Below are 25,628 nucleotides of genomic sequence, written 5' to 3' on the forward strand. Positions count from 1 at the left end.
AGCAATCATCACTTGCATAAATACTACTCAAATGCATTATGCCTTTGCCTACCATGGCCAAGCCATAGTTCATCACTGACTGTCAGATAGTCCTTAAGGAGTAACGTTTATCGATTTCTTTGAATTCAACCCACATTGCCAAATAATTAGGTCTACAGCTTCACTTTTTAAAAGATGGTTGCTCAATGAGAAATGCCCTTTTGAGTTTAAGTACCATATTTTAAAATACACTGTTCTGTGACTAAAGTATTTTAAGATATTTAAAAAAATTATTCTGAATTCATGACTCCACAGATTTTTTAGTTCCTTCAGAAACAGCTAATCATCCAGTAGAGGGAGCAAAAGCTACCTTAAAAATGACTGAAGAGCATTTGAATTGTATTAGTTAAATAATTTATTGTACAATTCGAATATCTTTTGAATAAATTATTCAAAATTATATTTTTCCATTATTCACCATTGTCTGGTGCTCCTCAAATAATTCACAACTATATTAATCACAATTTTTTCTCAGTGAATTCAATTATTATTTTAAAATAAAATATCTATGCCCCAAACTGGGCAAACCACAGAAAGTGATGCTGAAGGCAAATAAAGACATCATCATTTAACTATTCAGATTACTTATATGATAACAGAACATATGAGCCACAACATATTGATTTTAATGACAGGGCAGTGGATCAAGACAAGCGTGAAAATGAAAATAATTGTTGGAAATGCAAAAAAATAGAACAAAGCATTGTGAGAGCTGTTCTAACATTGACAACCACAAACCATCCTTATGTGGTAGAAGAGATATTCTACATATAAAGATCAAGAGAATGACAAAAAATGACACATTAATAATTGACTACTAAATAATGACAACGTTAAGAAGGAAAAATATTTCCTTCAAGATTGTTGTGAATTGATAGAAATAGCAGAGCTTATGTCTCAAATTTTCACAAACCCTTGGCCTTGAACAACTAATGCAGTGAGAGCTGGATATTAATTCAATTAAGTTGGGGAAGGAGAATTACAAGTAAAGATAAAGTGAACCACTTTATAACTATTTCCTCAGATTGTAATGTAGCAGAAAGAGGTGCTATTTCAGAATGAATGTGGCATGGGATAAAATGACTGAGATGTACAGTCCTAGAGAATTTGAAACCCTCAGCTCAAACCAAAGGCCTACATCTCTAAAATTCCTGGAAGGAAACATGCTATGAGGATATTTCATTTCCATTCTGAGTGCTGTCAGCAATGGTAGAAAATTAAGCCCAGGCTTCAAAATACTACTTCCATAACAAATATGCATCCTCAAACTACTGTAGACCAACAAAGTTGCTCTACATGTATTTAAATTTTGTTGTATGTTGTGACAAAGGTAAATAAAGCTATAGCTGATCATCTCACTTTAGCATTTTATATTTGTGTTTATTCAATCAGTAAGCTTTGTGTCATGGCTGGTACTTGTTTCTCCCTGGGAAAACAATGTCAGCAGGCAGTTCCTGCTGAAGCAGAAGGTTCTGAAGAGACTGTGCAGGCAAAAAAAAAAAATAAAAAAAAAATGATGATTTATTTTCCTTTCTGATTTTATATATACTAAGCTTGTGTATTTGTGACATATTGTAGTTTGGCTGAGGTAAATGAGAATATTAACTCACGCTGATTTCAAGCTACCAAACATATGTGTGTTGTGTGTGTTCTCATTGAAATCAGTAAGTTGTATGAGGAATAGATTTAGAACAGCACCAAGATTTTTTTTTTTAGTATCATGACAAGTCCAGTCTTATCTTTAATCTGTGACCGGTGAAGTCTATCCCAGAGTTATGCTTAATATGCCACCTGTGCTACATCTGACATTAAACTCAAGATTTTTAACTGCTTTTCCTTTCATGCAGAATTAGGGGAAGGATAAGAAAGAGGATGTCAGAGTATTTGCTATCATAACCTATGTAGGTAACAGTTATTATAAAACACCCTTGCCTACTCCTACGCTGCAGGTGCTGCATTTCCATTTTCTCTTGGATAAAGCTAATGCTGATTGTACTCACCTTGATCTTGCGGCCCTTCCTCCAGCTGGTTTCTGTATGCAGCCTATGAGAGCAGGTTCAGAAAGTACAAATGCACAATGCCATCCTTAAAAAGGCATTAGAGAGGGGGCTGACATACTTGCTGCATTCCAGTTATGATGACCTTGCGGTAGGGTTAGCATGGGACCAATGAACCAAGGCATTGTATTTCAAGCTATTGAACACTACCCCCTCCCTTACAGTTTCAAAGGGAGAGATTTGTATTCTAAATGAAGCAATGACCTTTGATCTTGTTTTTTAATTAAGCACCTAGCTAGAAGGTTTCATAGGCCATGTTATTACCTGTGGGTTTATTATTAGATATTAAGATAAAGGATTCAGAGAGTACATGGTCCTGGGCCTTTTTCTTTTCTTACAATGCTTTAAAGCTTGCTCTCTGTGAGTTTAAAGATTTTACACCAGCAATAAAATCCAAAGTATTAAAATAAAGGCTCATCCTTATAAAGAGGTTTCAGTGGGGCTTCTTTAAAGTTAATATGCAGATTTTGTCCTCTGTTATCTCAAAGAATTAGGCATATTAGAAAAGGGTTGGTCATTGAAAAAAAGACAAACAAAATGAGACACCAACGCTAGCTCTTACCTGCCAAAGCCCTTCCCACACACACAAGCTTTGAAGCAGAATGAAAAGACTAAGTGAAGCCATAATTACATCTTGTTTAACCTGGCCCTTTAAACAGATAACCCTTTAACATGCTTTTCTTTTCCACACTTCTGCATGCTGCAGAACTCTCCCAATCAGCAGAGCTTAATCAACAGATGATTAAAATCAAATCTATACTTTGTGTTTCTACTCTGCTCAATATTGCATGCGTACTTAAAGTTAAGCATATATTTAATGGCTTTGAGGACTCAGAACTTTTCTCTTTTTTTCTTCAAGATGTCTTTCCTCTTTCTTTTGAAAATGTGGTTAACATTATGTACTATATGCCCTTGTGGGAAAAATTAATCTTGGACTGGAATGTATAGGGATCATTGTCCTAATAGGATTTAAACCATTTTTTGTTTGTTTGTTTGTTTGTTTATTATTTTTCCTTGCTTTTCAGTATTCACAATGGCTGGGAAGAAATGGGTTTCTGTGGCTATTTCCCACATTTGTGTCTGTTAGGAATGTGCTCTAATATCCATTTAGTTCGTGGTGATTACACAAAGTGCAGAAAATAGGATTAGTGCCTTTGACTACATTTTAAAAGATAACTGTCTGTCTTCATATTTTGGTGCTGGATGTACTTTTCTCTCTCTCTTTATACCCTATGCTAAATCTCTGTAAGTCTCAAAAAGAAGCAGACTGGAAGTCCCTGACTTTGTTGGTTCCTATCACTCCTAAGGGACACATTTTCACAGTAACTGTAACTGTCTGAATTTTGATGTATTGAAAAAGTTAGTAAGGTGCTAAGGAAGGAGAGAAAGATGAGAAATTAGCTTCCAAGAAAAACAACTTGATATTTTGCTCAGAGCTGTATAGAAAACTCATTAGGAGAGAGTGGTGTGATGGATGTATACTCAGGTTAAATAAGCCTTGTCCCACTGGTGGTTGCTCTCCTCCAGTCTGTACTTTTGTCTGTTGTACTAGTTCTCTTCCTCTTTCAGAGTTGTAAGAGCTATTTGTCTCAGATGAAACATCCATTGCATGAGCTCAGCCTGTAGCCTGAATGCCACCGGTAGCAGTATATCAGACTCCCAAAATATAATGTGATTACTTCATAGCATTCCTATTCTGAAGTCTCTTCTCACTGAAACTGATCTAAAAAAATACCACAAAAACAAAAAACAAAAACAAAACAAACAAACAAACAAACAAAAAGCAAAAACAAAAAAAAACCAAAACCTCTCATCAGTCAGCAATATAGTCCTGTTTCTTTTGAAATTATTTTTTTTCCAAGAAAAATTCAGAACAAATATATATATGAGTGCCAGAGCATCAAGAGGAACTCTGATATTTCAGGTTTCCTGCTGAAGAAAGACTTTGTGTTAGATACACAAAAATATCATGCTTGCAGTATTCTTTGCTTATAACAGATTACATAAACGTGTGTGACCTCTATACAAAATAATTCAGAGCCTCAACAAATATATTCCTTTTCTTACCCACCATCTCTTTGTCATCAATGTAGCTTGCAGAGGTGAGAAGAGTCAGTGAATTAATTTTACTCTGAGAGAATTTTAAAAGCAGGAGAGTTTTAAAAGCCCCTCTCATTCCGGTTACTCCTGCCGACTTCATTAGCTTTTCACCCCTGAAAGTCACAGGTCAATCTCATATTGAAAACTTGCTCCCACACAGTTAGGTAATGCCCTTGGTAAGAAACTGCAATTAATAAATAACAAACAGTAATACATGTGAGACAACGCACACCCTGCGAGAAGAGAGTCTGAGATTTTATAAAAAGATGAACAATGTATTTTCAGCTTCTAAAGCAGAAACAAAGACAGATCCCCTCAGTCCTCTGTAGCTGTATATTGCTCCACAAATTTATTGCAAGAAGTTGTTTTTCCCCTCTGTAAACAATTCAGATAGATGTGAACAACTTCCAAATAGCAACATAAGTTTAATTCATCTGTCTCAAGTGACATAACATATGTCACTAGTGCCTGTTGCAGAACCACAGAAGTCTGCTACACTGTGTAGTATTATGCTTTATAGCCATACAAAGAGTGTCATTAGTACCAGAGCATTTTGAAAGAGGAATCTATGTAGCAACTACAGCGATCCTTTCTACATACATCTCCCTTCTGCAGGTGGGTAAATTTAGCTTTTTTGGGGGAGAGGATTGGTAGGAAAATCCAAATTATCTTGAAAGGGAATTGTTTACTGCACTTTTTCTAGGCTAAAAGAAAATATTTTCTGTTTCTCTCTTTCCGTTTTCTATTTACTGTAAATGTAAAATGAGATCTGAATGAGAGAAGCAAGGTAAAACTGTTGTTGATTCACTAAAATGCCTAGCCTCATCTCTGGAAATTCAATCAATTTTCACTATAATCTCTTCCTCTTTACTAGTCTGCATAGTATAGTTTGGTATTTGACAATGTAATCATTTCAACCATAGAACATAAAATCTGGATTCGAGTGAGATTATGTTAACTGACTGGAGACATTTTTTAATAGTGTCAATAGGTGACACTAACCAATAGTATTTCTACCAGAAAGAAATGTAACAAATTGAGGTTCTATAGTCACCAAAGAATAAACTATAGACTGCTATGAAGCCAATAGCTAACCTAAACCACCCCTTTTCAGAGAAATATGAAGCCAAGCAGGTAGGAAAACCTTGAGTAGCTCTGATAGATGATTTATTGAATCAGATGTATTAAAAACAGTGCCACTATTTATGTAATAAAGTCAGCCAAGCACGCCAGTCTGTTCTTCTACAAACAACTCTGGGTTCATAAATTTGCATACAATTTCAGAGCCTGCCTATGTAGGTAATAATACTAGCTTTTTAGCAATGTCATGTTCAAATGTTTACGAATAGGTAGTCATGGCATGTGTTATCTATTATCTATAACACTGACTGTAATATTTTAACATAAAAAGTTTTCATACAATTTAAAAATATTGAAACCTAAGAGTGGAAACAAGCCTGAAGACGTGATAGTTGCACTTTTAAGAGTCAAACAAGACATTGAAAAAGTAAACTCTCCATTTAGCCATTTCTTTACAGTGAGAGCCCCCAAACTATTTATCAGCCAGAGATGACAAAAACAACTCCAAAGAATATATACAACCCTCCACACTGAACAGATGTTTTACCACTAACATGCTACAGTCCTGAAATTTTTAGAATTACTCAGACGCTGCAGAAGCTGTGAGGCCTCTCTGTTTATTGCTCCTAGTGGATATAAAATCAAATAATGATTTGTTTGTCGTTTTATTTTATGGAAAGTTTTACACTGTCTAGTCCAGAACAACTGTGTTGATCTTCCAAACGAGACATAAAACTTGAGGTTTTAACCACTTCTGTTCATTAATATCCCTTGAGGGTGTAGGGAAATTTTTCTGGGGCAAGATTATGAGTATAAGCGTCCTGACTAAATTACCACTCTGTTAATTACATTCATCTTATCTGCGTATCCCCCTGCAGCTTCAATGGAATATGGTTTCTTCTTCTCCCAATGTGTTGTGTAGAACTGTTATGTGCTGTTAAATAGTTTGCTTAAGTATGCTCAGAAGCTGCCACTGGCAACATGTAGCCTAAATTTGCCTATTAGGCACTTGCTATCTCTTCTCTTTCTGATTGTTCCCGAGAGAACGGCATGGAGCTGGGACAGAGGAGGGTCAGGCTGGGTGTAAGGAAAAGGTTCTTCACCCAGAGGGTGGTCGGGCACTGTGACAGGCTCCGCAGGACAATGGTCACGACACTGAGTCTGCCAAAGGTCAAGAAGCATTTGGACAATGCTCTCAGACACAAAGTCTGATTTTTGGGTGGTCTTGTGCGGAGCCAGGAGTTGGACTCGATGATCCTTGTGGGTCCCCTCCAACTCAGGATATTATATGGCTCTATGATTCTATATTTTCAGTGCTGCATACTACCTGTTTCTCAGAATTTCTTTGTGGGAAAGGATATGGGAAGGGATTTTCAAAACTGCCTAAAGATGTGAAGTGCAAAATTTGCATTTAATTTCAGTGAGGGTAAGGCACCTAAACCCTTAGGCCCCTTGGAAATCCTAGCTATTGAATATAACAGCAGGGAGCAGAGCCAGAATCTCCATGCAGTCCTTTGGGAATTAGGCTACTGCCAAGCCAAGCCTTTTTATGTGTAAAATGCTCAGATACTACAATGACAGAGCAATACAAAACCTTATGCAGACAGATAATAAACAATGATTAAATATGAAGTAGTGCCTTTTCTTTACCCAAATAAATGGCACTGGGTTTGCCAGTTTTGAAGGAGGTATTTTGGCTCTGCTCTTGGGACAGTGGAAACTGTTGATAAGAAAAGCAACACATCAAACAATAATAAGGTGATACTGGTCAATTTAGACCACTGTGGTCTAAGAGATACCTTGGCACACACAGAAAAGTTAGCCTTACCTAGTGGGTGAATGAAGAGGTTAACAAAGCTAAGGTAAAGGCAAAAGAGACTGTTCTGGGGTTGTGATGAAATCCATTACAACTAAGAATTTAGTCAAACAATTTCTACCTTTCGTTTGGGGTGAAATGCTCACCAAGAACAGTCTACTGCTGCTGTCTTTTGAGATTTTAAAATGTCATAAGTTAGAAAGAGCTACCAATATGTGTAAATGGGTGCTTGGCTGGAAGAATGTGTAGTTGTAATCATGAAGTATTCCATACATGGGTACAAATCTGTTCACAGTGCTTTCTCTTTTTTTTTTTTTTTTTTTTTTTTTTTTTTTGTAAATTGCTTTGTTTAGATGAATTCTAATGAAAGAAATATAATTAACAAACAAGAGTTGAGAGTTGATTCATTTTTTGATAATTTTAGTTCCCTCAATTACAATTTTCAGGGATTGACTTTACCACAACCCACTGTGAACCTACAAATGCATAGTTATGTAGCTGATATAAAGGGAAAGTAGTGTAGTTATATCTGGTCAACTTTGTCTTTGGAGTTATGCATTTTGCAATAACATAAGTAATATGATTAGGCAACAAAAGAAATTTTATTCTTAAAACAAATGGCAGAAGAATGGTTGGCTGTACAGTATTATTTCATTTGACCTGGACAGCTTTCGATGACATCATTTACTTACACATTAGAGGGATAGGAATGTAAGACAATTTTCCTGGCAAATTAAATATATTGATATTGGAGTACAAATAAAAAGTTAAAACAGATCCACCATTCATCTGTGCAAGTAAAAGTAAAATACAACATGTTTTGTATTAGTATAGTTTGGATAAGTTATGAGCAACTGGCTGCAAGTGAGTATCCAGAGTTCTTTGAACTTTGTCCTAGGAATGAAGGTCATAAACTCCCAGCCAATATGTGGAACTCCAAACTGATAACCACTGAATGGAAACAGCATTGAGGGAGTGTCTTTGCTGGAGAATCATGTGAACAGAAGTTGCTGATGCTTTGTCCAAGCATTGGCAGTTGTAATAGTGAAAAGAGTATGGAGAGAGAGGAGAGTGGTTAGGTTAGGACATTGTGCCATAGGGTCTATGTTGGGATTCTTTGTTAGCTCGAGGAAGGCACTGGGAAGTTAGAAGAGCTCCAGAAAATTGTGACAATGGTTTTAAAAGCTGGGTGGGAGAAAAGAATTCCACAAGCTAATTTTGTCTATTTTATAACAACAAGGTTCCTGGCAAGCTGAACAGAATCTCTAATGGCTATGCAGGGAAGATAATTAGCTCTTCAATTTGGGAAGCAACAGTAGAACTAAAACAAAGTGCTGGAAGATAAGGCTAAGGCTAATATTGGATATTTTCTATAAAATACTCTATATTTAAATTAAATAAATTAGTACTGTTACACAGCATATGTTAAACAGAACAGTCTGGCACAGGTACTCCTTCTGGCTTAATTAGGCAATTAGGTGTCTTGGAAATCAACAGTAATACTCATCAGAACTTCAGTAGAAAGTGGTGGAAACACCACATTAAGGCCCCACATGCATTTTCCTTACTCTTGGGAGCCCCTGGGTATTCAAAAAGTTTCAGAGCTGGTAGTAAAATTTGGCCATGCCTCAATATTATGGCATTGTCAGTGGACAACAACTCCTTACTCTTAAGCATGATCAATTCAGAAAGCAAATCTTGCTGTTCCTGGCAATTTGGTTAATAGCCTTAGGCTCTGACGCAGAAAATATGTGAGTGCAGTCAGATTTAACTGTGTTCACACAGGAGCTTTCTTCATTTGTTCAAATGAAGAAAGGAGATGAGCAGGATACTCAAAAGCAGGAAGCAGATTTCCACCTGAGCATATCACTCCACATGCTGTTTTGAATTTGGCCGTTGAGATAGTGTGAGTGTTCAGACAGAGTGCTTTAGCCTGCTAGTTGAATTGATTTTGTACAGAAAACATTCGTGGAACAAACATTGCAGATCCCACTGTGTGTGCCCAACTGGGGATAGTTTCTGGAAGTATTGGCTGTTTAACAAAGGTTTTGTATTTATTAACTCACAACAGTTTGTTTGTTTGTTTGTTTATTTATTTATTTTGGTGTCTCAGAAGCATCTTTTTAGGCTTTGAACAAAGACTCTAGCAGAAGAATCAACCAACTGACTGACCAACCAACCAAAACAAAAAAGCACAGTTGATAGAGCAGGATTGATTTCTAAGCAGGTCAGTTAGGCAAAGTGGAAGTGATAACCACTTTGGCAGTTGTTCTCCACTGAGTAGCTGAAAACATATAGAAGACTTCTGTGATGATTTTTTTTTTTTTTTGTATTATAAAACAAAATAACTAATTCTGCGTGCAAGAGTTGAGACCACATCCACTCTCTGCAGTAAATTAACACCATTTTCTCAACATTACACTGAATCTATATGAGTCTCATAAATCATTCAAAATTATTTTCAGTAATATCCTTATAATGACTAAATCTGTGGCAGTTGAGAAATTAAGTCAGCTACTTAGTGTATACACTAAATACTGAGATTTATCTAGGCATTTTGTCTGCTGTCTGTAAAACTCACTATTTTTGAATTTTATGGTATTGCCTGAAGCATGTGTTTTCTATCAATACAGTGGGATCAGATAATCATTGCAATGAGAGTTAGCTAGTAAAATTCAAACAGATGAGTTGCTGTATTTTAAGGACCATATATTATGTCCCAGTACAGGAAGTACTTAGAACCAAATCCAAAAAGGACTTTGATGCCTAACATAGGATTTAGGCAGAATTTAGGTACTTAAACAGGAAAGTGTAATCTTGAAAATCTTTTCTTAGTTTCTGTCTAACCCAGGTGGTGTCAAAACTCCCTCAGAGGCTTGTTATTTTAAAGTTTTCAAGGTAGCTGGTGTTGAATAATGCACTACTAAAAACTGCTGCACTAGCAGGCCTCATCCACAAGTTAATTAGCACTTTAGCACTTTGTTCATTCCCCCATCCAGCCATGGTCCATAAACTGTGTTCCCTCACCTAAATCCTTGGAGGGGGGGGGAGGGGGAAGGAGTCAAGGCAGTGGAACAGTTTGACAGGACCAGCAGTCATGATTATCCTTTCTATTTAAATGCAAGAGAACCAAGATTGCAATATTGTTGTCCTTTTTTTTTTTTTTTTCCCCTGGCTTAAGGGCCACAGTAATCTTTCAGAAAGCTGCCAAACCAGACACTATCCTCTTCTCATCCTCTCTAAGTGGCTGAAGGCCAGGAAAAGCCAGGGTTTTGCTGGTGACTCAAAATAATGTCAGACCACCAAGCTTTAGTCTTTTGGAGAGTGGCTATTCCTCCTCTCAGAGGAATTCAAGATTACTTGGTAGAGACAGAAAGAACAAGAAAGGTTTTGACTTTTCTGTAAGGTTCAGACATTCACCTGATCATACCTGTCCTCCGGAGGTATCAGAAGTCCTCATGGTCTCTAGAAATTGTGGATTCCTCCTTGGCATTAAATTCCTAAATATTAAGTATGATGTCACCTCAATTTTAAATGTTTTGGTCTTTATTTTTGTCTCTCTCTAAAACTGATACATACTTCAGGTATATGTTCAAGGTTTTTAGTTAGGAGTCACAGATCTAACTCAGACTCAGGCAAGTGTAGGAGGGGACTGCATGGAGCAATGCTCAAGCTCCACCAACTGCTCTATTCAGATTATTAAATTTAAGGCTTCCATTATTAGGCTTATAGCTTACCTGTGTCTCTCTTATGCAATTACTCTAAATTACATTTATTTTGCACAGGCATTAGTTTCCATTTTTAATAGTAAAGCTAACAATTAATAATCACTTACACTGTTCTTTACACTTTCAAAGTGCTGAACAAATATTAATTCAGTTTCTTCATAAAACCTTAGGCTTCTTGTGAAACTAATAGGCTGGCTGAATCTTACCTTCATATTCATGAGCTATAGTTTCTTTCCCATTATATTTTAGAATTAATACAAATCAATTTTACAGCTATTTGTTTAAAGGAACTTCAGCATCTCCAAAGCACAGGTTTATGTCCTTATTATTTTATGAAAAGAAAGTTGCAACATAAACCTGAAAGATTTTGTATGTAGGGTTGGAACATTTCATAACATCTTAGAAATTTTGTTTTAAAATTTTATTTCATTGTGTTGAAAATGTATCTTAGCATATGTTTGAAAAGACATGGAAATGAGTATTTTGGGCCTTCAGTTTAAAAAAATACTTCTTGGTAACTTATGTAATAGACTAAGCTTATGTAAAAACAAAACAAAACAAAGCCAAATACTAAACAATGAACCCCATAACAACTTAGAAAATAATAAAAACAAACAAACAAACAAACAAACAGAAACCTTGCCAGTCTTTTGTTGCAACATTTCATTTAAATTGATTACTAGAAGAGCAAAAATACATGCTTTGGAAATGGTGCATTTCCTTGAACAAATGACTTTACAATTCATTTATGTTTATTCTGAAACGTGTGAAAACACTAGTGATGGTTTATACATATGGAGCTATGACTCAGACAATCTACTAGCGTCACAAAGAGCCTGAGGTTTTATGAAGAAATGAGACTGACTTCTTTAATCCTTTTCCAGTTCAAGGCCACATTCAGCTCTCAGATGTGCAGTGTATACAAATATTTGTATAACCTGAAATCTCCATTGCTATGCCCCTGTATATAAGTAGAGTGGTCAGATTTTCAAGCTTTATTGTAATCTATACACTATGCTCTTGAGAATAGAATCTAGCACTTTGGGAAAGGTGCTTTTTAGATAAAACATGACAATTGCTTTATTGGTTTTAATGTAAAACAACTGCTGGGTTTCAGAACAAGTAATACATAGCATGAATTCTGACAGGACTGAATGACTGCTGTGTGTCACATCAGTAGGGGCTTTATTCAAGAGAAATTCAAAAGATTATAAGATCAGCAGAAGAAAATGTGCACCCCACTTGCACCATTTTGTACATCAGACTTGAAATTACTTTTTTTTTTTTTTTTAACTCAAGAAAGCTGTTAAATATTCATTGCTATGGGTGCAGGGAAAATGTGAGCTTGACTTCAGGTTTTGTACCCAAAGCTGGTTATGTGTATATAAACTGCCTCTGGTACCTGAAGTTGTTCCCCATCCTTCTAGGGCAGCACCTTCCTCAGAGGTATGAGATAATCAAACTCCTTCTTATTTGTATTTAACCTGAACTTATTCCTTGCTCCGCAAGAGGTCCTGCATAGTCATGACAGATGGACAGTGATACCACCAATGCTGTGTTTCACTCAGCTAAAGCAGTCTCCTTGGAGTCAGAGTACTTACAGGGAAGCTAGGAGGATATGGTGAATATGCTAAATCTGCCTCATGATCCATCTAAGTGTTTTCCCCAGTATCTCTCTGGATGAAGACACTTTGCTTTATTTAGGTTTAATTTGCCAGAGGTTTGAAGGAGCATCCACTGCTTCTTCCCTTAATAGGATAGTTCCAGAAGGAACTGGATGAATCATAGCGTCATGATTCCTAACCTTTAGGTGTATAGATGCTTAATAGAATTCACAGCTCTCAAATGACAGCCTCAGGCTCCAAAAATGATGCATTGGTTAAGCATGCATTAAAAAATTAAGCTGCTCAGAATCAGGTTGCCAAAAGGTCATACTCACAAAAGGTGCAGGAGGAGAAATATGTGCCCTAAGTCACTCAGCCTGGGTTGAGTGGAGCTGCTTCCCACTGCTTAGGATTCACAGCCCTGAGTCTGCTCCTGCAGGTACCTAATGCCTTTCCTTCAGAGACTGCCACTGAGCCAAAGCTTTGGAAATTAGCAAAAGTAGTCTTATGACCCTTCTTACCTAGTAAAAGTAGAAGTTTCCCAGTTAAGTTATTCACAGAAGAGGAGGGAAAGAAATATGCCTTTTTCCAAAGGGAAGTAGAACTGCATCTACGAAAGGTATGTTCAAACCTCCCAGCTTAAGGAAATTGGTGGATGGGAACATCTTGGTCCTTTGCCTTGAAACTGGCCCAAATTGCACGGTGTAGTTAAATATCCATTCAGCCAGATAAAGAAAAGCTTGAATATAAGTACAAAGCTTTTTGACTGGGGCATTTACCTTGATGGAAGGGATGTGGATTTCATTCTCTGCTCTCAGATGTATGTAATATAAACCAAGGAAATTGTCCTTTGGCATAGTACCTCGCAGACCTGTTTTCTTTATCCTGGGTGAATAATTTTACTACTAGCTTGGATGTTGGTCTCTCCCCATTCTCCCCATTCCTGACCAAACTAATATATATATATATACATATATATTTTAATACTAACAGAAAAGCTTCAAAAAGAAGCTTAGGTATTTTAGTTTAGTTTAGTTCAGCCTTTCAGGGCAATTTTTCAAAAGCAATTAGTTGACTAAGGAGCCTCAATCCCAATGAATTTCCTAATCACAAACTATTTCTGTGGGGGTTGACTTGGGGTCTGTTACCATTCCTAGGAAAAAAATACAGCTTAACATCATGTGGGTTTCCACAGGATGGTGCCTAGATGAAAGGTGTTCCAATTAAGCCTCCAGAACATTGTGTGAAGAGAAGAGACATGTCACGAGGCATGACACAGCTGGCAGGTGTAGGGGATGTATGAGCTTTCAGGGTACAATGGCAATCCAAATCTATCAAGTCAAGATGAGCAGAGAAACGCTGTGACTCACAGAAATCACATGAACAGCCCTGCCACAAACCCACTCATCACGAGAAGTATCTGTTTGAGTAGTTACTGTATTCCCCTTCTCTGCCCCAGGGCTTTTCAAGAGCATCTCAGATGTATTACTGCTAGCTGCTAAGGTGTCAGGCATTGTGATAGGTGAAAGATCCACAGAACATACCAATTTAAAAGATCAGATAACTTGCTCAGAAGAGATAGCAGCACAGAAAGGCATACAAATATTAATCACAAAACATTTGGCAATACGTGGGTGTCTGGTTCTTATAAATGTTGTGCTTATTAAATATATTGGGATTATCTTGCTGTTTCTTTTTCAATCTACCTTGACTAAAATCTGAACTGAAAGCACCTTAAGCCAACATTTGTCCACTCATTTTAGGTAACAGAAGGTATTCACCAAAAGTGATCCACCTCAGGTCTTGATGTGCTGCCACAATGCACATAACTGGCACTAATCACATCAGCAGTTCCAGTTGTTCCCAAACGGGGGATCATAACCTCTACTGTAATTGTTAAACTAGCAGTTTAAACTAACCACTGATGCTGATATCTGGGGCTGCATGAAAATGACTGGTCTGTAAGAGAGGCAGAATCAGAAAAAGGTTAATTGCCACGTTACATCCTCTCTTCTGCAGATTTATTCTATTGATATTTTCTTTTCAACATTAATTATTGCTCTTCTTTCTTTTCTCTCCGACATCTTAAAAAGCTTCTTTTTAACAACATGATGACAGAATGGTCCAAATCTCCTCTCTTTCATTGGTTGTCAAAAGATTATTAAAGATTATCAAAAGATATATTAAAGACCTGTTTAGGCCTTATTTTACTAGGAAAACATTTCTAGTTCCCTTTTCATGTCTCCATCCCTGAAACACAAAAAGTTTCCCCATGTTCTTTGTTGTTTTTTCCACTTTTGCTATAGAAGCTCTCAGTCAATGTCAATAGAAACAGCTTAGATTAGAGGAACCCACTGCAGTGTCTAGAAAACTGACTCAATTGTCATGAATGAATTTATTACGCTAACATATGCTAAAACTTAAAGCTGCCAGTGCTGCAAAGAAAACTGTCTGCAGCTCCTACTTGCATTTGCAAGACCAAAAGGGATTAAATTTTATTCTAAAAAAGTGTGGTGCATTTGCAGCTGGGAGTGAGGTAGACTCAAGATACATTAAGTAAAAACGACATTACAAGTGCAATAGAACAGATGGAAGCAAAAGTGAATTTTTATCATGACGATCCATTAGTGTTTTGCAGCCAGGCAGAGAAAAACAGTGACCTGGAACAAATCAAAAAGAATGATGCTTGACTTATGCTTCCTTCTGCAAAGTGTGACCCATATTCATAGTTTTTAATTAGAAGTATATTTTCTTTATGGGGTAATGAGCTAATTTCTGTCCATTTCTGTAATTCATTAAGTACCCAGGTTAAATTACAAATAAATGGGGAAAAAATGGACCAGCCATTGGACCAGTTACCAGAAGGATTCCTTATAAAATAGTAAAATAGGGAAATCGATCAGCACATTGCTGTGTGCTGACCAGTTGCATAAGCCACTGGTAACCTCATACAACCTTGAGTAAATCTTGCCATCAATATTTAAAACAAGTCTAGCACAAACCATTTTTTTTTTTTTTAATCCTCAGCTAGTCATTTAGAAGACTGATTTTGTCCTATAAATGACCTCTGTAAACAAAACCACGTGCACAGCACTTTTTTCTGCTAGGGAAAATATGTCTACCACATATAAGACTGGCAAAGCAGTGCAGAGGAAAGTACATTGACTTAAAAACACTTTCAGGGAGCTTCTGAATGAATACAACAGTGCTATCTGAAAGGATATTGGGCCAGGTCCTGAGTCTCCAATTTGAAAGAGACCCTGCTACTGCTAATTTCTGTGTTTAATGTTGGACACATAGCTGACCCTTTACATATATACGTACTAGTTGATCTGGTCAATCACAATGTCAAATGCAGTAAGACTAGGCTTTAAAGCCTCCTTCCAATGGAACGTAATAATCCATCATTTGCAAAATAAACTATCTACCATGACACTCTCACGCAGGCCCTGACATTGCGTTGTTTAGACAAGAAGATTGAAATATTCATCAAAAGTGTAATGACACTGGACTCTCCATTGCACATGCCATGAATCTGGTCCACACTGCATGAACACACAGTTACTAGAGCTTGAGCTCAGAGGCTTTCATGATGGAGCAGAAGAGTACTACTTATATTTGGCATTTTTGAAAACCTGCAACAGCAGCTGTAATAGTTTGTGTATATGCTTATGAAGTCAGAAAGGATTTTGTAACCATGTTTTCATCATTAGTTGGCATATAAGAGTCATGCTACCCCTTCATTTTCTCAGCTGTGTAGTAAATGTTAACTTTGCACAATGGTATCTTCATTAACTATAAATACTCACGGAAAGGGATTTTGGGGAGAAAGGTTATGTTGATCCACTCATGGCTATGAATCTTTCTTCTAAAGGATATTTTAGTTTGGTACATGGTGAGAGTAAAGGAGTAATGGAAATGATAAGCAAAATGAGAAGACAGAAGGTTGCTCATACAGTGGAAAAACAGCAATGGTAATTGACAACCTGATGACTTATTTAATTCTATGGATTGGTGTTTAGTTTTGTTTATACTTGGGGTGCTATAGTGTATTTCACTGAGCAGAGAATAAGAAGCAGAGAGATGCCAGAAGAGTGTTTTCCATGGAAGCTGGCAAAATCCTTTGGAGTTGCTCTCTGCCTCTGACGGGTGTTTGCTGCATTCCTCCAGGCAAGTTTTATCGTGTCTAATCAGCAGTGTTCCAACAGACAGCTGATTCTGGGAACAAATTCAGAGTGCTTAATCCCTCTTTCTTTTAAACTGCTTGAAATCAGAATCAGTTCTGCAATAATGCCAGTGTAAGCAAGGAAAGAACTGACATGGTCTCTGCTCTGTCTCCTCATTCTTCATATCAATACATATGTGAGGTGTGCATGAGAGGTAACTCATGTTGATCATGGAACCATTCACACAGAACCAGTGCAAGGGTCCAAGAAAAGATAGATGGTGGCAGATGAGGAGGACAAAGAATCAAAAGATGGGCCTTCTTCACAAGAATAAAATTTGTAGGAATTGTTGGAGAATAAAGCATTGTGATTTAATATTATGAAACAAATGCTAGGTCTTGGTGATGTTTACCATTCAAGGAACAAGATGGTGTTTAACAGACTGAAGCTGACATGGGTCTGATCAAGTCCCAGGTGAACTGGCATTTCCCAGACTGCTATGAGGGTACACAGTTGCTGAACCTTATTTGTCCTTAGACAGGGTATATGACTGGGAGAGTTCACTCAGGCTTTGGGGAAACAGTCCCAACCTAAGCTACAAATATACAGTGCTTCTTGATGGTGGGTACCCACTGACCCAGTCACCTGCTTTATGGATTCTGCAGATTCTCACAACACTTCAAGTACTCTTTAAACAAGCTGCATTTTAAAGCACAAGCGTTTTAAAGGTTTGCCCTGTCAGAGGTATTTGATAGGAGTAGAATAATATACACAGAGGTATTGCAGTTGGGTTCAGAAACAACAAATCTTGTTTACGTATATATATATATATATATATATATATATATATATATATATAATGTTTGTTCAGTTTTCTCAGCTCTTAAGAGCATGGTTTCCAGATTGTGTCAGAGTCTACTCTGGAATCTGTTCTTTGTAGCCCACAGTTTGTTCCCTGGCATCTCCTCATCTCTGCTCATGCTGTGCCTTACCTGATCCCAGCATTAAGGTCTGTCACCTGAAAGTTTTCCATGTCTAGCTGTAGGCTTCCTGTATAGCCTTTCCATGTTCATATGCTACCTTCTGGAAAACAATCCCTTTTTGTTCGGCTTTTAATAGCTTTATGTAGTTCAGTGTCAGTTTACTGCAGACATGACTGAAGCAAATTGATTTATTTGAAACTTTTTGTCACTTAGATTGTTTGGACAAGGCTTGACACTTAAACACTGGCATGCTATTGTTCCTTTGTTCCTACTTTGGACTGAAGGGGCTTTTTTTTTTTTTTTTTTTCTCTTTTGACAGGAATGGTGGATATCCAAAAACACTGTTCCATCTTCCAGCAGTTTCTCTTTCTTTGAAATGTCAACTAGCAGTACCCTGAAAGTAGATGGTCTGTGGTGCTGGAGCAGGTTAGGCTTGATATGGACTGAAACATTCATGTATTGCTCTGGACTCACATTAGAAACAGCACCCATATTGTCAATTAGCTGGTGAAAGGGAGGTAGATATGCATTTTGCTTTCTGAGTGAGGTTGGCTGCAGAAATAATTTTTTTTCATGTGAGCCTAAGGTGATATGTATGTAGGGTTTGGTTGACCTTGACCCTTCTGCATTGCAGTGGCTGGAACAAACAGGTTCCCCTATTTCTAAGTAGTGTTATATTACTATTTAATCATCATTCTCAAGAAATGGCAACTTTAATTTCACGGTTATGTTTGCTGTTCTAGACTCACTAGTTGTGTCAGAAATCCAAACTCTAGTGAGCAAATCCTTGAAGCTTGACTGGAAAAAGCTTTTGAACTCACTGCCTCAGATGGAAAACAAATCTTAAAGCTTCCAATATTTATGTTTAGGGGGAACTAGCTGAAAAAAAAAAAAGAATGATTTTATGAGCCCAGAACAAAAATAGACCATTAAAAATCTTATTTTGTTTTTTTCCCTTTGAAAATTCCTTTTTCATTTAATTAAGCTCTCACAGGATTCATGATGTTGGAGAGTTTTCAAAGAACTGTTGTTGTTGTTGCTTTTTTTTTTTTTTTTTTTTTTTTTTTCTCCCTCTTCAGCTCTCAGCTCTACTTGTTGATTTGTTGTAAATATTTATCTTTTCTGAGAAAAGCAGTTGAAGCAAAGGAATGGCTGGGAGTGTTCAGAAAACTTAAAAACAACACTTTTAGACTTTTACAACTTCTACATTTTAGAGATAGAAAAGTCCTTACAACTCCTCTATTGTACTTAAATTGATCCAAACTAGAAAAAATATGCCCAAAATTGTGTTGCCTTATAGTTGTAAATCATGACCATAGAAGCTTGATTTTTCTTCTAGGACAAGAAAGATATAGATGTTGCTATAATACATTGATTTGTACTAAATTCCACGCAGTTTTGGCCTCCACCCTGCAAACACCAAGCTGGTCATTTCAGATACGGGTTTCCTGAGGGGCTGACAGAGGCTTTATTTCCTTCACAATAGCTCTGGCAGCTCCCCTGTTCCCAGGAGAAGATCATGACTTTTCTCTGTATTTGAGAAATGGGTACTGCATACATCCAGAGATGCTCACCAAGGCTTCTCAGGAGCTGCAGGTGCTTCACCTTGACTTCAGCCAAGAGTACTGTGTCTCCTGAGCTGTACTGCTGGGTGCTGTCCCCTACTCTGCCCCTATGTCATGGGATCTCATAGTCTCAATGGGCATAACATTATAGGCATAAAAGTTCTGAGCTTCTAGAAGAGTGGCTTTATTTCCAAAGCACATAATAAACTTGAAATACAGAATACAGTCCAGAAGGATGCTTCAGGTTAAATATGACTTAGATATAAAATCTTTGTCATACAACTTGAAAATTGGTCCTTGCATCAGTTGCTGACAGTAGAACTGCTCAGGCTCATCTTCTCTGGTATGGTATCATCAAAACAAACAAACCAACAATACAAACAATAACAATCAACTCCCCCCCAAAAACAAACAAACAAACAAACAAAAAACAACAAACAACCACACAACAAACACACACACAAAACCAAAACACCCTAAAACAAAACAACAATAACAAAACACAAAACAACAAAAAATTCACAGAGTAAAATATGTCTTTCTTACACACTATGATATTTTGTTGAATTTAACAGGAGTCATACAGACAGGAGTAGAATTCGGCCTGATTAGCTGTTAGGAATGTGTACTTGACACTTAAACAAGACTCCACATAAACAAGCATTGAAGTAGTACCATCACCCTCTGCTGAACAGAGAAAATGACAGAAGAAAAAGTAACGTGATTTTTCCCAAATCACCCAGCTCTTTCTAATTCCACTGGTCCATAGGACCAAAGTAGCTTCATTCCCACATAAAGGAAAATCACTATCACGTGACTTAGTTTATGAGAATTGAGGGAAAAGCAACTGCTGGATATGAAAATTACTATTTGAAAATTACCTATTTTTAATTATGTCTTAATAAAAGAATAAGTTTCAAAGATTTTTACAGCTAACATAAAATAATTTTCCAAAAATAGATTATATTTTGAGGAATATATGTTTCTTGTTCTTTCCAAAGACTTGTGGTGTTTTTTACCATGCTGGGCAGCTAAACCCCACAACCGCTCTCTCACTCCCCCTCCTTTAGATGAGGAGGGGGAGAAGTAAAGCAAAGAACAACTCACGGGTTGAGATAAGGATAATTTAATTAAAGGGAAATAATAGTAATAATTAAATAAAGATTATTATGAACTAAACAATTTAACTAAGAGGAAATAAAAAGGGAAAGGGGAAAAGGGAGCGGAAAAGGGAAAAATAAAAAGAAGGGAGGAAAACAAACAAATAAAATAAATGAAGGCTATATGGAAGTGCAGAGGAAAGAAATTACTCTCTACTTCCCACAAATGAGCGATGATTGACCACGTCCTTGAAGCAAGGCCTCAACGCACGTAGCCGGTGTTCAGGAGGAGGACCGACGTTTTCACAACGAGAGCCCACCCCTCCCCTCTTCTTCCTGTTTCCACCTTTTATTGCTGAGTGTGACATCACATGGAATGGAATATCCCTTTGATTGGTTTAAGTCAGCTGCCCTAGTGATGTTTCTCTCCTCACTTTTTGCCCACCCCCTAGGAGGGTTAGAGAAAGGCCCAATGCTGTGCCACTGCTGCTCAGCAGTAGACACAACACTGGTGTGATAACACTGCTGTTCCAGCTACAAGTACAGAGTACGGCACTGTATGGGCTGCTGCCGGGAAAGTTAACATTCCAGCCAGCGCCAGTACAAGACTATACATGGAGATGAAGCAGTTTTATGTAACAGGCATGAAATAGTCTAAATATCAAATGCTTTCTGAAGTTACTACATGACTCTATGTCCTCCTCAGGCTTCTTAAAAAATGAGAAGATAGAAGAAGGGTTTTCAAGACTTGACTGGATGAAACCCCAAGGAACCTGGTGGGATGTCATGTCTAACCCTACTCTGAGCAGGATGTTGTAATGAAGATGCTGTGAGGTCCCACCCATCCTGACTGGCTCTGTTATTCTGTGGCTTTCTGAGAGCTGGATTTGGCCTTTAGAATGACGATTGAGCATGTGCTAGTGTCTCTCTTTCTCCACAAATATGTACATATGTGTACTTACATCCAGCTATACTCTCAAAACCTTTTGCCAATTTGAGTTGTTATTAATTATTGTGATCTAAAAATAAAAGCTTTTTTTTTTTTTTTTTTTTTTTCCCCAAGATTGAGTGATCTTCAGGCACTACTAAGCAATTCACTGTGTGTTGCAGCATATAAGTAATGACTGAATAGTGTGAAACTCCAAGCAGACCTCTGCATCAAGATGAATAGATGAACAGAGTACATTCGCTGAAGTGCTTTCTGTATGGGTGAACACAACAGTGTGTTTGAAATATATCAAAAGGAACTGTTGTGTATTTCACACTTCTCAACAGTGAGGGCAAAATGTATTGTATGCAGTACCTTGCATGTAAGAGTTACAAGAAAAATAACGGAACATAATGCTCCTCTGAATATTAAAACAAGGTTCAGAAAATGCATCTATACTTTTGGCAGCTGGCTGATATGTCAGCAGCAATCAAACTGGGGAGAGGAGGCTGAAATTAGCTCCTTTCTCTGCTAATATATTGTCTATAATAAGGTCCCAGATTTTTCCCATTTGCTTGTTATTTAGCAGTTCATCTGAACAAATATCTGTGCTCATAGAGCATTCATAAATGATTACAGCCCTTTGAGCATTTGCTGCTTGAAATTTGCTTGCTGCCTGGGCTACTTGGTCACCTATGAACTCGTCTATATTACATAACATTGTGCCATGGGGGAGATAGCCAAGATAGCTCAAGAAGAAGGATGGTATGTCTGCATGGCACAGTGCCACACTGCGTACTCAGGTCCCAGAGGCTGTATGAATAAGTTAGCTCCATTCAGTTGGCACAGCTCTATGCTGACCTAGCTGTCCTAATCCGAGGACTAGAACTGGCTTGTTTAGAGGTAGGTCAGTGTGGATAGAATTTCTCTCCCTCATTTGTCTGACCTCAACAATGATGTTGCAGTTTATTCCCCCATTTTTTTTTTCTCATTCATCCTCTTTTTTTTTTTTTTTTTTTTTTTTTTTGTTTCATAATGAAACAACAAGGAGCTTTAAAGTTACTTTCCATACATACTTGTGTAAGAAAATATTTGTTGAGTTGGCTTGCTATAAAAGTGAACAAAAAGAGTGTAAAAATGGATAATTAATACTATTAAGATTTCACAATCATTCTGCAAAATATGATTTCCCTCTGTTCACTCAATACTCTTACTTTTGGCAAAGCAAGCTGTTACCTTTCATTAATAAAAATATTTGCCACTAAAAATAGAAGATAATTACGCAGGTTAATGAGTAAAGATTGGACACTACATGATAACATCTGAATTTCTTGCATTTTCCTTTCTAGGTTATGAACCTTTGGTAATCTAATCACTCAAACTACCTGGAATCATTATTATTATTATTATTATTATTATTATTATTATTATTATTATTATTTAATTGCATAACTGATACTGAACAAGAAAAGCAGAGTGAATTGTTTGTATGCTCTGTAAAGCATCCTGCTATCAGACTGTTCTGATGTCTTACTGCTCCTGGTTTAAATTATTTACATGCCTTTCCAATTATTTTCATAGTTTATGAGAAGGCATAGGACTATAAGAGAACAGTGAAAGAATGCGTCAATGTATACTTCATGTAACATTATGCTAATTTGCTCATTGGTACAGCAAAACCCATCTTGGTGGGTTTGAACCATTTTGTATAGTGTGGCCTTTTTCAATGTCAGAAGCATAATCATGTGAGATAGGAAGAGCTCAGGCTCTGTGTTCTCATTACTGATGATCAGGGTGTGTGAAGATCTCATAAAAACATCAGGAGCCTTCTTTGTACCCTCCAGTTCTGCTGTTTCTTTAAAGACCATTTGCAAAAGAAGAAGAACCTGACATAACCATGTCAATGAAAAAATAGTGAAAGCAAAGTGAAAAAAATAATCTCAAAATCTATTTCTCTTGCCATAATTTGTGATTTTTGGCACAGAAAACAATAAGCATGAAGAAAAAAAAAAGTAAGAATGCAAGCTGAAGACAAGTCAATAAGAGGAAGATTGCATAAGATTTAAATCAGACAAGAAACATTTCACAGCAGAAACTTAGGAAGAAAATTCCTTCGCATCCTCCCAAGGAAACCCAACATGGAAGCCTGTTTAATGGTGCGCAGCTCAACTGCCTTTTGCTGCAGGCTAGGAATAAGTAATTCAAATGAATGAGAGAAATTTGTATCCTAGAAGGGAAGGATATTTGTATCCTCCCTGCAATGTGATGTTGTAAAAGTTCACAGAAGGGCTGTTACCAGATGGACTAACAAGCAGAGTAAGGGGGTTGTTAAGAAATGGAAACATATTGAGAACATTCACAAACCAAGAAACTGAAAAGGTAAAAATGAAGAACAAAGCCATAAATGTTCCAACCCTGCTTCAATCCATGAATAACAGCATATATGTGATTAAGCTGGGGGTTTCACGAACACTTTGACATGCTGGAAGTGTTGCTATTGCTTTGCCTACCAGATACACAGACCATATAGTAATGAGTAACAACACACAAGCCAGTGTATGTTTTAGCTGGTATGAGCCAATGTCCATGTAGCTGAATTAGGGCAATGCTCAATGAACCAATGAGCCCTGCAGAAGGGCAGGTATAAAGCTTAGCTAACCCAGAGCATGAGCTGGATGAGCTCCCACCTACTGCAGTGTGGGGAGAGGGTCAGTCTGTACTTCAGAGCTCTGGTTGAATGTTCCCTAAGACAAACAGAGTGAATGTTTAAAGAGGAAAAAAAAAAAAAAAAAAAAAAAAAAAAAAGGAACCGTATACCATATGTGTATCCAAACAAATGAATAATAATAAAAAAAAGAAATGAATAAAGAAATGAGTGCTCCCCCTCCCCTCAGCCCTCATTATTAATAGTTTTTACATCACAATGAATGTAATGCATACTAAATTAATTAAAACATAGCATACACTAATGGGCTAATGCAAACCTCTCTGTCTAATGAGTATGTACCAAAACAGCTGAAAAATAAAGGATGGTAGACTTGCCCCTGGGTTACCTCCATTGCTTGCAGTTAATGTCGAATTATATTGGCAGTGAATTTGGCCCTTATACAAACACTTCAGCGGCACCATTTTCTCATTGCTCTTGCTTTCTTTCCTACAGTAAGCACTAAAACAACAAAAAGTAGTGATAGACAAAGAAGCCACCTTTTCTTATACAGAGCTTGGCAGGCACAAATTGCTAGGCTTCAGCTAGCAGGTCTGTTGGCTTCCATCTGCCAATTTCCTTTCCTGTAACATCAGCCTTTTCTTTGTTCACTCCAAGATTTGTGACCTCTGAGAAAGTTTTCCAGGGTTCAGACTCTGACCTAACCAAGCTTTTCCTGACTAGAATGGGAATTGGTTTGTCTGTTCATGTGTTTTCCTAATAAATCTGCAGTGTGTTGCAGCAACTTGTTTTATATCACCAGGAAAGATGTGTCTGTAGCATAACTTGGTTAAACATTTTTCTGAGAAAAAAAAAAGGGGGGCAGGGAAGGGAAAAAAAAAAACAACACAACACAAACAAGCAAACAAAACCAAATTTAACCAAACAAAAAGCACTGTCACCCATGTTGACTGCTGAGACTCCTGCAGCCTTCCTAGCAATGACTGAATGACAGTTCATCTGTTGGTGTAGAGCAACCTTCCTTCTGATTGTCTTTGATTCTTGCTAAACACATAATCTTACCTGAGATATAAACTGGAGTGTTTGCCAAACATAAATATCATTTCATCTGTAGGAAGTCATACAGTACATGAAGGCAAATAAAATGTTGCTTTGCAGCTGGTGAGCAAGTATTTCAGGACATTAATAAGATTAAATGTCAGTATGACTACACTATATAATTCTGGATCACAAATAAAAAAAAAAAAAAAAGAAAAAAAAAGAAGACAGAGCAGATTCAGCACTTTGCCCATCGGAAACAGCTAACAGTACATAACAGCTGAAAAAGGTCTATTTTTATATCCCTATCAATAGAAGTCTGAGTAGCTGCTAACAATTTCGCATCCATAGATTTACAGCTGCAGTTATTACAAAATTTCACCTATCGCTGTTTTTCATATGACTTTAAAAGGTCTGTGTGCTATTAGGACTTCTCAGTTTACTTATATGTTATATATGTACATCCCCACCCAGCTTTTCCCAGGCAGCAAACACATCTAATTCACTTATTATTGTGAATTTGGCAGCAACCCCTGTATTTAAGTTGCTCAGCAGTGCTGATTATAATGGGATTGTTGTGGACTTTCCATTCCTCTACTGTTGGTATCCAGCCTTCAGCTGAGATGACTGCCTCCAGGCTACAGCAGTAACTTCTTCACATTCTATGACTTTTTTTTTTCTTTTTTTTTCTTTTTTTTTTTTTTAATGTAAGTGGTTAAAATAGTCATTTCCCTTCTGTGTGTTGCTGACTTAGGCCAA

The 25,628-nt window shown here is 37.2% G+C and overlaps 1 long non-coding RNA gene across 1 annotated transcript in view; it reads left to right on the forward strand.

Annotated features, from left to right (window-relative positions):
* Positions 1–21,048, forward strand: part of LOC311436628 — a 61,538-nt gene extending 40,490 nt beyond the window's left edge. The window contains exon 6 of the long non-coding RNA XR_014692976.1: positions 20,945–21,048. This is a non-coding gene — a long non-coding RNA (uncharacterized lncRNA). The remainder of the gene's footprint in view (positions 1–20,944) is intronic.
* Positions 21,049–25,628: the final 4,580 nt, after the last annotated feature.

The sequence above is a fragment of the Aythya ferina genome (assembly GCF_964211825.1).
Source record: "Aythya ferina genome assembly, chromosome: 4".
NCBI classification, from domain to species: Eukaryota; Metazoa; Chordata; class Aves; order Anseriformes; family Anatidae; genus Aythya; species Aythya ferina.